Source organism: Pristiophorus japonicus, chromosome 21 (genome assembly GCF_044704955.1).
Source record: "Pristiophorus japonicus isolate sPriJap1 chromosome 21, sPriJap1.hap1, whole genome shotgun sequence".
Taxonomy (NCBI): Eukaryota; Metazoa; Chordata; class Chondrichthyes; family Pristiophoridae; genus Pristiophorus; species Pristiophorus japonicus.
This window is the reverse complement of record NC_091997.1, coordinates 7,537,297-7,551,119: the sequence shown is the minus strand read 5'-3', so window position 1 is coordinate 7,551,119 and position 13,823 is coordinate 7,537,297.

Here is a 13,823-nt window from a genome sequence, read left to right as displayed (position 1 = left end):
CAAGAGGGCCATATCTTGGTAGTCCCTGCAGACTGGCATTAACCTTCAGTGTGCTTTTGTAACGTTTATAAATAATATATATATGTATATATATATATATATATATTCTCAGTGTACTGTAAAACCAAATCATTTCAACAAGAACAAGTTGCCCAGGGTGATTGTAAGACGAATTTTACTTGCAGTTACAGGTCTGTTTCCATTGGCTTTGCCTTGAGTTTGTGAAAACTCAAAGAAGTCACAGTATTTTAAGAATGCTTTGAGTTTAATTGCAGCTGATCAAGGTAAGCCCAGGCTGGAGCCCTTACAACATAAATAAATGATGGTAAGTTGCTCATCTGAGATTATATTCAAATATTAAATGATTAGCATTAAATGAAACACTGCGTTATATCCCATCTCAATTTTCAATGGCGATCATAGTGTTTCAAAACACCAATCTTTTATCGTTGGATTTAAACCAAGTACAGCACAGATAGGAGAACAAGTATTTTAATTTAGTTCAGTGATGCTAAGCTTAAGAAGTGATGTGGGTTTAAAGTTTTCCAAAACAGTTGCTTGGAGACACCCAAGTAAAAACTCACCACAGCTAACTGCAAACTGGTGCTCCTTTGATGATTTTTCTCAAAGAGTACAAAGGTATGTAAAGGGTGAGAGGGAAATGTGCCATGGCCTCTATTGTTGTGTTAAGCTCCACTGACGCTTTCCTATTCCTGTGTTTTGAGATAAGGTACAACATCTATTCAACCTACAATTACAGCTGAAGCTCTTTATCCACAATGGACTGGGTCAACTTTGTCCCTTGGTAATTATTTATTTTTATTGCCTCTGCTATTCCCCTCCAGATCAGGCACATTTCTCGGGCCTCACAAGGAGCTGCGTGATCACCAATCTTGAAGGCCAGTACTTTGATGTTTGCCTTCCTCCCAGTTGGGAAGCTCCTGTCCTTTACTCAGCAGTCCTCATGGTGGGAAGTTACCACATGGGGAATTGCAGACACGAACATGTGCCCTTTCAGAGTACGGAAGCTGCAATGCACCGTCCCAATGTACTGCCCAGTTCAAGACAGAGTTTTATAAGTTACATATAACTTAACCAGATTTGTGCACCCTCTGGTTCTACCTTAATATATGCTAGTGCTTTTGGCTGATTTCCACCCTTTTGAATCTTTATGCATGGTAGTATTTTAATCTATCATTGACCACCATTTTCTCCATGAACTCAGATACCTGTGGCTTGAAATTGTGCTGTAGCATGTTAATAACAAATGGGTTAATGTATTAATATGACATTTTCTGTCATTTTATCAAAGGGCATTAATCAGTTTTTTTAAACAAAAGAACAGGAGAATTTTATACAAATTGGTTCCTTGTTAGTATTGCAGTGTGATTTCAACTCAGTCACCCTCTAGTTTCTTGATGAAGGATATGATCTGTGTTCTATACTGATACATTGCTATCCTAGATTCTAGCATTATTGTGTTCCTAACACAGGTGAGACTGCACACAGGGAGGTTAAAGTAACAGTGACCTCAGTCTTTAATAAGACACTCCAGAGTGAGGAACAGGCCTTAGGGGCCGGCTTATATACAGTGCTCCCAAGGGATGCTGGGATCCCTTGGGACTTCAGGGGATGAGCTCTCTGGTGGCGGAACATGGGAGTGCATGCTTTACAGATACACAACATCACTGCCTCCCCCCAAAGTCAAAGTGAAAACTATTTACAAGGTGAGGCGGTCAGGAGCCTTTCTTTCCCTGGTGGACCGCCTCGGTACAAATGTCTGTTCTGGTGTGTTGGCTGTGCCCTCGCTGGGCTGGCGTGTTGTTGGCCCTGCAGGGTTGCTGGGTGAGCCTGGCCTTGCTGGGCTGTTGGGCGTGATGGGTTCGATTTCCTGGTCCGGCGTGGTGTCGTTGATCCTTTGGGTGTGTGTTGTGGGCTCGAAAAAGGTGGTGTCTGCTGTGGGTTGTTCAGGGCAGTCTGTGAACCGCAGCCTCGTTTGGTCCAGGTGCTTTCTGCAAATTTGTCCATTGTCTAGTTTGACTACAAACACCCTACTCCCTTCTTTAGCTATCACCGTGCCCGCGATCTACTTGGGACTATGTCCATAGTTTAGCACATATACAGGGTCATTCAGATCAATTTCCCGTGACACAGTGGCGTGACCATCGTTTACATTTACATTTACAGTTGCTGCCGCCTGCTCTCTACCTGATCATGCAGGTTGGGGTGAACCAGCGAGAGTCTGGTTTTAAGCGTCCTTTTCATCAGTAGCTCAGCCGGGTGCACCCCTGTGAGCGAGTGGGGTCTCATGTGGTAGCTGAGCAGTACTCGGGACAGGCGGGTTTGGAGTGAGCCTTCTGTGACTCATTTAAGGCTCTGTTTGATGGTTTGTACTGCCCGCTCTGTCTGCCCATTGGAGGCTGGTTTAAACGGGGCCGAGGTGACATGTTTGATCCCATTGTGGGTCATGAATTCTTTAAATTCGGCACTGGTGAAACATGGCCCGTTGTCATTGACCAGTATGTCAGGCAGGCCGTGGGTGGCAAACATGGCCCTCAGGCTTTCAATGGTGACGGTGGTGGTGCTTCCCGACATTATTTCACATTCAATCCATTTTGAAAAAGCATCCACCACCACCAAGAACATTTTACCAAGAAACGGGCCCGCATAGTCGACATGGATCCTCGACCATGGTCTGGACGGCCAGGACCACAAACTTAGTGGTGCCTCTCTGGGCATGTTACTCAACTGAGCACACACGCTGCATTGCCGTACACAGGACTCTAAGTCAGAGTCGATACCGGGCCACCACACGTGGGATCTGGCTATCGCTTTCATCATTACTATACTCACGTGTGTGCTGTGGAGATCCGAGAGTAACGACTCCCTGCCCTTTTTTGGTAGCACTACGCGGTTACCCCACAACAGGCAGTCTGCCTGAATGGACAGCTCGGCCTTTCGCCGCTGAAACGGCTTGATTGGCTCTTGCATTTCAACGGGGATGCTGGCCCAGCTCCCATGCAGTACACAGTTTTTTACTAGGGACAGCAGAGGATCTTGGCTGGTCCAAGTCCTAATCTGGCGGGCCGTGACAGGTGATTTATCATTTTCAAATGCCTCCATGACCATCAACAAGTCTGCGGGCTGCGTCACCATCAACAAGTTTGCAGGCTGTGCCATTTCCACCCCCGTGGTGGGCAATGATAGCCGACTGAGAGCATCCGCACAGTTCTCGGTGCCTGGCCTGTGGCGGATGGTATAGTTATACGCTGATAGCGCGAGTGCCCACCTTTGTATGCGGGCTGAGGCATTAGTATTTACCCCTTGTTTTCAGTGAACAGGGATGTGAGGAGCTTGTGATCGGTTTCCAGCTCAAATTTGAGGCCAAACAGGTACTGATGCATTTTCTTTACCCCGAACACGCACGCTAATGCCTCTTTCTCAATCATGCTGTAGGCCCTCTCGGCCTTAGACAAGCTCCTGGAAGCATAGGTGACAGGTTGCTACTTCCCCGCAACGGTGGCTTGTTGTAATACGCACCCAACTCCGTACGACGACGCGTCACATGCTAGCACGTCTTTTACACGGGTTATACAATACAAGCAGCTTGTTGGAGCATAAAATGTTTCTGGCTGTCTCAAAAGAAATTACTTGGTTTTTTTCCCCATACCCAGCTCTCATCTTTACACAATAACACATGTAGGGGCTCTAAAAGGGTGCTTAACCCCAGTAGGAAGTTACCAAAATAGTTGAGGAGTCCCAGGAACGACCGCAGCTCCATGATGTTCTGTGGCCTGGGCGCGCTCCTGATAGCCTCTGTCTTGGCGTCTGTGGGCCGAATGCTGTCCGCCGCGATCTTTCTCCCCAAAAGCTCCACTTCTGTTGCCATGAAGATGCATTTCAACCTCTTCAGTTGCAGCCCTACACGATCCAGTCGCTGGAGGACCTCCTCCAGGTTTTGTAGGTACTCGGCAGTGTCCCAACCCGTGACCAATATGTCGTCCTGAAAGACCACCATGTGTGGTACCGATTTGAGTAGGCTCTCCATGTTTCTCTGGAAGATCGCTGCAGCTGACCGAATTCCAAACAGGCTTCTGTTGTAGATGAACAGTCCCTTGTGCGTGTTGATGCAGGTGAGGCCCTTCGAAGATGCCTCCAGCTCCTGCGTCATGTAGGCCAAAGTCAGGTTGAGCTTGGTGAATGTCTTGCCTCCTGCCAGCGTCGCAAATAGGTCGTCTTCCTTAGGTAGCGGGTATTGGTTCTGTAGCGAGAAATGATTAATAGTTACTTTATAATCGCCGCAAATTCTGACTGTGCCATCACTTTTGAGTACTGGGAGAATCAGGCTGGCCCACTCGCCGAATTCCACTGGGGAGATGATGCCCTCACATTGCAGCCTGTCCAGCTCAGTTTCCACTCTCTCCCTCATCATGTGAGGTACCGCTCGCGCCTTGTGGTGAATGTGTTGTGCCTCTGGGACCAAGTGGATCCGCACCTTCGCCCCGGAAAAGTTTCCAATGCCTGGCTCAAAAAGGGAAGGAAATTTGTTGAGAACCTGGGTACATGAGGCCTCATCAACATGTGATAGCGCTCGGATGTCATCCCAGTTCCAGCGGGATGACATCCGAGGACAGTGATAAGCTCTTTGGTGTACGTTCTCAGTTTCGTGTGGATGGGGCTCAGGGCTGGTCTGAATGCCTTATTGCACCACTGTCTCTCAAACATCTTTTTACTCATGATGGATTGGCTAGCATCAGTGTCCAGTTCCGTGGCTACTGGTAAGCCATTCAATTTTACGTTTAACATTATAGGTGGGCATTTCGTCGAAAATGTGTGCACCCCATGTACTTCAGCATCTGCCTCCTCTCTCTGAGGCTCGAAATTGCTTTGATCCACCATGGACCGATCTTCCTCTGCCACGTGGTGGTTAGCAGGTTTTGCAGAGCTTGCAGCTGGTTTGCAAGCTTGTTGGAGGTGCCCCATTGTTCCACTGCTCTTGCAAACATACTCTTTGGAGCGACATGAATAGGCTGAATGGAAGCCTCCACAACGCCAACAAGGTGTGAATTGCCTTGCATTCATCCTTTGTTGGGGACACTGAGTCATCTGGGTCACCTGAGGCCTGCTGGCAGTTGCAGATTCATGGTTTCTGCGCTGTACATTTCTGCTCGCAAACACAGTTCCAGTTAATTTATGAACATTGCTAGCACTTGTATGCTGAGAGATTTGTTTGGTGTTATCACTGGTGGACATAAACGCCTGTGCTATCGCAATGGCCTTACTGAGGGTCGGTGTCTTTACAGTCAAAAGTTTTCGTAGGATGGTCTCGTGGCCAATGCCCAGCACAAAAAAGTATCTGAGCATTTGCTCCAGGTAGCCATCAAACTCACATTGTCCTGCAAGTCGCCTTAGCTTGGCGACGTAGCTCGCCACTTCCTGACCTTAGATCGCTGACACGTGTAGAACCGCTACCTCGCCATCAGCACGCTCTCCCTCGGGTTAAGATGCTCCCGAACCAGTGTACACAGCTCCTCATACGACGTATCTGTGGGTTTCACCGGAGCCAGAAGATTCTTCATGAGGCTGTAGGTCGGTGCCCCGCAGACCGTGAGGAGGACCGCTCTCCTTTTTGCAGCGCTTCCTTCTTCGTCCAACACGTTGGCTACAAAGTACTGGTCTAACCGTTCGACATAGACTTCCCAGTCCTCACCCTCCGAGAACTTCCCCAGGATGCCCACAGTTTGCTGCATCTTTGCGTTGGATTCGTGGGACTTCAGGGTATGAGCTCCCTTTTAGCGGAACATGGGAGTACATGCTTTACAGATACACAACTCTAGCGAGCTAGCGTTCATCATTCAGTATGACCTCTACTAGATGTAAATTGGCAATCCTCACCAGAGATGCCACAAGGATGGGTGCTGAAGGAAATGCAATTGCCACACTGGATCAGTAAGACATACTCTTCTGAGACTGGTGTTCAAGCAAGTTGTTGGAGCAGAGTGGAGAGAGCTTCATTCTACAGCTAACCCGCACTATGGAGTGCTTGATGATGGCATTGGCATCAAGAAATGGGACAGTGATCCATTCCCCAGCACTGACATCCCTCATTTTGACAAGCACAAACATTTTAATTGAAAATAAAAGGCATATATATATATCAAATCACCAACGAGCAGCAATAGGACGTAGAAAAACCATTCAACAGGCCATGTCAGAAGGATGTTGCACGCAAGCCAGAAAGACTTCCTGACACCACAAATATAACGTTCCAGTATCTCACTGTTTCCCAAATTAACAATTCTTTTTAAACCACACATCTTCGTGACAATATATCATTTTATGATAAACAGTACTGGTAACCGCCGTGACCTGAAGTCACGCAATGTGAGTGGCATTACTTCTGGATTACAAGCAACTTAAGTGGAAATACCCCACTATATGTCAGGCTGCGTGAATTGTGTAATAATGAACTTTATAAAATGCCAATTATTTGCCAGTATCCCTAAAGGACTGCTGAAGACTTTTCATCTCATTGGCACTTTAGAATTAGAACTGTTACTTTTCAAGGGACTATTATTAAAAACGTGGGGGGGCAAAATTCCCCTGCTGTGGTCGTCCCGTCTACCGGCTCCCCGGAAAATGTGCGGGAGTTAGCGGAGGTGCGGGCATGGTAGCGCTGTGCCCCACCGGTAGCGCCCGCGCGTGGCGACCCCTTTCTGCCCCGGCGACAGAAATTGTCCAGCGCTCCGCGAGGCTGCCGCGAGCAGTGTCAGTGCCAACCTTGCGGTTCGCAAGCCTGGCCGACATCAACTCGCGGGGCGGAAATTAAAATGGAGGTGCACTGCGCTTTGCACCGCCACTTTGTCCTTTTGGCCGACTCACCGGTCAGCACGACTGGCAGCTCCCTGGCATGGTCCGGGCCGTTTGGGTGCCGGGCTGCGACTTCAGCACCACGGAAGGGGCGGGTCGTTGAAATGCGTCAGTGCTACGCCGGGAAAGCCACGTAGCGCTGCCGATCCTGCCCAGGTAGCTCCCCGGATACCACCCCAACAGGAAGTGGAGCGTGCGACATTGCGCTCCAGTTCCTCCGAGTGGCAGTAACCCCAATTTCACAGCCGAGTCTGGACTTCCACGCCGGGCGCGGGAAGTCCCTCCCCGATTGGGGAGCTGAGATATTTTGCCCCCTTGCTCCCTTTCCTCATTCTATTCCCATTTAAGAAGAACTCGGACTTCGTTTAATAAAAGCTGAGTTAATTTAACTGATGATATTTTGAAGCTGGTTGCTGGGTCGTGTGATAACCATGTAATTGATTAGGGTAATTAACTAATTAGCTACATCTGTTAACGTACCACACCGGTACATATATCGCTGTACCAAGAGTGAACCCGTTAGTAAGGAAATGTAACGTAGGCTTAAGGATGTGAAACCCTGAGACTTTGGAATGTTCATTGTCAGAACAGACCAGATGGACTCTTCCTTCCACCTTCTCTCCCTCTGTCCACAGCAGTCGACGATCTGTGCGGGAATTCATGGATGTAAATTCTATGTTGGGGACTTCTTCACACTGTGCTTCCTGCCATCACTCCAGATCAAAGGTTCCCAAACTGGGGATGCCCAATGAGGTTATCAAGGGGGGGGGGGGGGGGGTCATGAGGTGAACGAGCTGCATTACTGTTTGCTCGCTGGGATGTTAGCTTCAAATTTACTTAAATTTTACTCAAAGCCTGTTCTGTGTGTTTTTTGTCCACTTTGCCACAAGTGACAGCAGGGGAGGATACTAGTGAAGTTATGGTGGCACTCCTTCCCCCTCCCAGCACTTGGCCCAGTGCAATTTCAATTATGAAGCCATTTCCTTTCTAGAATGCAATTAATATATTGGCACTGGAAATGAACAAAAACAAAATTAATTAAATCAGTAGGTTGGTCCTGTGCTTAACGCCAAGGAATAAAACAAACATTTTTGCACGGTATACCTTTAACTGAGAGTACAGTGCCATGAAAAGAGGTTTTGCAGTTTGTTTGGGGAAAGCCTTTTTTAATGAAAGTGTTTGGATCAGATTAGAGGCCTTAAGCTATGTGTTATTATAGCCAAGTAAATAAAATCATCTCATTCTGTGCAAAATACTGTTTCTTACAAAGAAGGGGGTGTACATGGGTCATGAATCCCCAAACAGATCATATCTGAAATCTTAAATCTTAGTATGGAAATGATGGTGGATTTAATGGCTGCCACCATATTGCATGGCGTCTTCAATTTATTTAGTGGTACTTTTGAACAAGATAATGTGGAATGATTTAAAAGACAAATTAAGAGGAACACAAAGTTGATTTTTGAAAGGTTAGGTTCAATGTTCATTTTCCAACCACATAGAAGCAGCTGAGGGAGATTGTGTGCAAGTTCGCCCCATGCCACAAACCACAAATTTAAAAAAATCTTAAATGAAACTGGAAAAACCCAGCTGCTGAGTGAACATCAGAAAAGGATACTAGCTGTTCCTCAGTGTGCTTCTAAAATGTTTTGTTTTCAGTTGAGGTTTCCCTGTGAGTTTTTATTGCTTTGGGATAGGGAAGTCACTCACAGTTCTCAAAGGGTTGGCCAAACAAGTAGAAATGAGACAAATAAAAAGATGTTATATCTTTTATGTAAAGTTGCTATTTGCAGTAAAATAAGTTGACTTAATCACCTTTAATCTGCCAGTATGCCAATTCGAGACTCGAAGCAGTTCTACCAATATTACCTTAGAGCACAAACCTATATCTTAAACAAAAGACAAACATGGTTGCTAGAAAATTAACTCACTGAGTGCCAAATTTTCACCCATCCAACTTATCTTTGAGCACCTTGCTCAGTGCTACCTGGTGCTAAGATGGAGCTTAGATTGTTTAGGCTGTTGCAAGCTCTTTGACAAGTTATACTATTCTTTCCCGTACACACTCATTTCTTCCAGTCAACCAACCAGGCTCCTTAACATGTTACCCAATAGAAATATCTTTAAACTCCATTCCACAATCTCTTTAGGTATACCTTTAGTGACTTTGGTTTCTTTGGATGGCTGTATATATAATTACTGTTACTTTCTGTGCTTTACTTTCTGTGTTGTGTCTGAAAGAACTAGCTTTAAAATATAACCGAGATAATAACTGATTATGGTACCATCTGATGCAAGAGCATTTGTTTATTAAATAGAAGTACTCCAATTTTAGATTTTGCAAAATGAACATTAACTGAACTTATGATAATATGACATTTCTCAACTCTTTTCTTATTATCAGTTAAATTTTTGCCAAATTAACCTGCCTTTTCCACGAGGGTTGCAATTGCCCTATAAATAAAATGAAAAATATTTTTTTTTAGATCAAAAATCAGTTTGTTAACCTATTTCGCATGAACTTGTTTGTTATAAAGAAAATGTGTTGGAGCACATAACTGCGTGACTTTTAATCTAACCCAGGTTTACTGATGTTTCTATAGTTCTTGTAAACACCACATGGCTTATGCACATTATTGGTTGTAAGCGCATATTCCGAGAAGGAACCGGATAGTTCAGCACGGACTCAGGCCAGTTGGCAGAGACTTCATGAAAACATGAGCTGCAGAACCTGACACCGTGTCACACCCTTGGCAGAAGCAAATGAATGCTGAGAATGAAGGTTGTTGAGAAAGGTTTCAGATGTCCAATTAATACGTGAGGTTGTGTGATAGTAACAGCTTTGTGAGGGAGCCATTTCCATTACTGTCCATGATACTTTGATCTTGCTTTCCTTTGCTAAATAATATAATTATTCCTTTAGTTATTTTTTCCCATTTTATTTGTCTCCATTAACCAATGTGTTCTTCTTAGTTGCTATCCTCTTTCAGTGGCCTGGTTCAGTACGACTGGACCTCACCACGTGACTGGTGCATTGAGGTTGTAATCAACACTGTGTCTCAAACCCTCTCGAGGCAGAAAAGGGTTTGTTATTGAATGGCATGGTTGAATAAGGCATTGGTGCTCCAGTGTTCTGTGCTAGATCAAGACACAGAGCAAGCTTCCGATTTCAGTCCTGCTGTCAGGAGGAAGAACAGAATTAAAAGCCACACCAGATACTTCTTCCTCAAGGAGAAAAGGAAAGGCAAGAGGCGAAACTACCATGGACCATCTAACAGCTGACATATAAATACAAAAGTAGCGAAGTCCTGCTACAACTGTACAGGGCGTTGGTAAGACCACACCTGGAGTAGTGCGTACAATTTTGGTCTTCTTATTTAAGGAGGGATATATTTGCATTTGAGGCAGTTCAGAAAAGGTTCACGAGGTTGATTCCTGAGCTGAAGGGGTTGTCATATGAAGAAAGATTGAGCAGATTGGGCCCATACTCATTCGAGTTTAGAATACTGAGAGGTGATCTTATTGAAACATACAAGATTCTGAGGGAGCTTGACAGGGTAGATGCAGAGAAGATGTTTCCACTTATGGGAGAATCTAGAACTAGGGGGCATAGTTTCTGAATAAGGGGTTGCCCATTTAAAATGGAAATGAGGAGGAATTTCTTCTCTCAGAGGGTCGTGAATCTTTGGAATTCTCTGCCCCAGAGAGCTGTGCAGGCTGGGTCATTGAATGTATTTAAGGTGGAAATAGACAGATTTTTGAACAATAAGGGAGTCAAGGGTTACGGGGAGCGGGCGGGGAAGTGGAGTTGAGGCCAGGATCAGATCAGCCATGATCTTATTGAATGGCGGAGCAGGCTCGAGGGGCCAAATGGCCTACTCCTGTTCCTATTTCTTATGTTTTTATGTTCTTATGTTCTCATAACAGAGAGTCCTGACAGAAGGATGCTGTCACAGCTTCTTTACCTCCCAACCAGAGGAGAGTACATATCACCAAGACAACAAAAGAGGAAAAAAATAAATGTAAAACTAAGCTAAATATAAGAGAGAAAATAAAAATGCCTGCCCACCAACAGGGGAGCAAGACAGCCTTCAATAAAACTCCAAACAGCTCGGAATATAGTTAGTGACTGTGCATTTAATAGCATTCTCTGTCAATATATAAAGTAAATATGAAACGAGCTCAGTACCCATAAAATAGTTAGTCACAATCTGAGCAATTATTTAAAAAAACCTCAACTGCTACTATATTTATTTCGTGAAATATTCAGTTACATCAATGATCTGAAGTCACTGGAACATGCCAGTGAGGGTTCTGATTAAAGACGGTTCTGTCAGATAATCTTCAGTTGTAGTTTTTCAGTGACAAAAAGTGCAGTATGAAAGAACGTCATGTTTCTAGTTCATAAAATCAGAGGCTTAACAGTTCATTTTCATTGAAGAAAAATAAATCGTAATAAAAGTTGTTTTGAAAGTGACTTTAAATCTGAGTATCTGAATTACCTTTTCAACCATCAAAATACATGATTTTTCTACAATAGCTGCTCACATCATTTTGTATAAATTCCTCCTGATTATCATTATAAAGAGAAATCTGCAGAGATAGGCATGTGTCAATTTTAGATCATTTGATTTCTAACATGCACTGAACAGGACAGACCTGAGGATCTGTTCTGTTTCCGATCACAGGAGATTTCCAAATGAAGTTTTAACTAGGCCCATGCCCTAGGATTTTTAAGTTGGACATCTGCCAGCAGTTCCATAGAGGAAGCTATGGTTGCTGTAGCTTGGAATGTGAAGTCAAGCCATTTGGTTCGATGCCCCTGCTGCACAGGTTATGTACCTTATGCACAACACCGGATGTTTCGTATTGGGGTTTGCTGAGACGCAGAGTGACAGTTAGATCTGAGCTGTTTGTATTGTCGAATAACTGTTGGAAAATACTAAAGCACGCAGCTGAAAGAATGAATTAATATTGTTACTAGGCTGTCAAATTCTTTATGAAAGGGAATCATGTTTGACAAATTTGCTGGAGTTCTTTGAGGATGTAATGAGCAGGATGGATAAGGGGGAACCAGTGAATGTGGTGTATTTGGATTTCCAGAAGGCATTCGATAAAGTGCCACATAAAAGGTTACTGCCCAAGATAAAAATTCACGGGGTTGGGGGTACTATATTAGAATAGATAGAGGATTGGCCAACTAACAGAAAACAGTAGGGATAACCGGGTCATTTTCCGGTTGGCAAAGAGTAACTAGTGCGGTGCCGCAGGGATCAGTGCTGGGGCCTCAACTATTTACAATCTATATTAATGACTTGGATGAAGGGACCGAGTGTAATGTAACCAAGTTTGCTGATGATACAAAGAAGGCTGGGAAAGCAAATTGTGAGAAGGACACAACAAATCTGCAAAGGGATATAGACAGGCTAAGTGAGTGGGAAAAATTTGGCAGATGGAGTATAGTGTGGGAAAATGTGAGGTTATCCACTTTGGTAGAAAAAATAGAAAAGCAAATTATCATTTAAATAGAGAAAAATGCAAAGTGCTGCAGTACAGAGGGACCTGGGGGTCCTTGTGCATGAAACACAAAAAGTTAGCATGCAGATACAGAAAGTAATCAGGAAGGCAAATGGAATATAGGCCTTTATTGCAAGGGGGATAGAGTATAAAAGCAGAGAAGTTCTGCTACAACTGTACAGGGTATTGGTGAGGCCACATCGAGTACTGCGTACAGTTTTCGTCTCCGTATTTAAGGAAGGACATACTTGCACTGGAGGCAGTTCAGTGAATGTTCACTAGGTTGATTCCGGAGATGAGGAGGTTGACTTATGAAGATAGATTGAGTCAGTTGGGCCAATACTCATTGGAGTTCAGAAGCGATTGAGAGGCGATCTTACCAAACATATGAGATAATAAGGGGGCTCCACATGGTGGATGCAGAGAGGATATTTCCACTCATAGGGAAAACTAAAACTAGGGGACACAGGGGCCGAATTTGGTCTAGGCCTCCACCCGCCCAAGTGCCGCCCAAAGTGCTGCCAATGGCCGCCGAGGTACCGGACAATACTTTCGGCGGGGTTTTCATCGCCGAAGTCCCTTGAAGGTCGGCGGGCGGCAAATCAACGGCGTACGCCACCAATCTGGGCGGCACCGGGCGGGAGGTCTCATTCTCGGCGGCAGAGGCGCTTGCTGCCCAAGTGCTGCCAAGGATGGAGCCACGGAGGGTCGAAGAGGTAAAAATGAAAATCATCAACAACAAAAAAAAAACATCTGAGGACCTTCAGGGGACCTCCATCCAGATAAGTCCCCGTAAAGAAATAATTTAAAAACATCCCACTTACCTTTTTTTTTATACAGGATCTTGTCGCTCACCATTCAGGACGGAGCAGTCTCCACGCAGGGGTCCATCGCCGCCCTGCCGCCGACTCCAGCCGACTCCCCGCCCGCGCCAATCTGGCAGCTCGGCGGGCGGGGAGTCTACTTACACGCATCGGCCGTCCGCTGCCATCGGCGGGCGCTCCCCGGCGGCTCTCCCCTCCCGCCCACTCCAGGCCATGTCAATTTCAGCCTCATAGTCTCAGAATAAGGGGCCGCCCATTTAAAACTGAGATGAGGAAAAATTTCTTCTCTCAGAGGGTTGTGACTCTGTGGAATTCTCTGCCCCAGAGAGCTGTGGAAGCTGGGACATTGAATATATTTAAGGCGGAGATAGTCAGATTTTTGAGCGATAAGGGGATAAGGGGTTATGGGGAACGGGCAGGGAAGTGGAGCTGAGTCCATGATCAGATCAGCTATGATCTTATTAAATGGCGGCGCAGGCTCAAGGGGCCAAATGGCCTACTCCTGCTCCTATTTTTTATGTTCTTATGTAAATCTCCCAATTTAACAATCTATTGCTTTGAAATCTATTTTGATTGACAGATTTGATTACTTTAAGATACCTTTTTATCTTC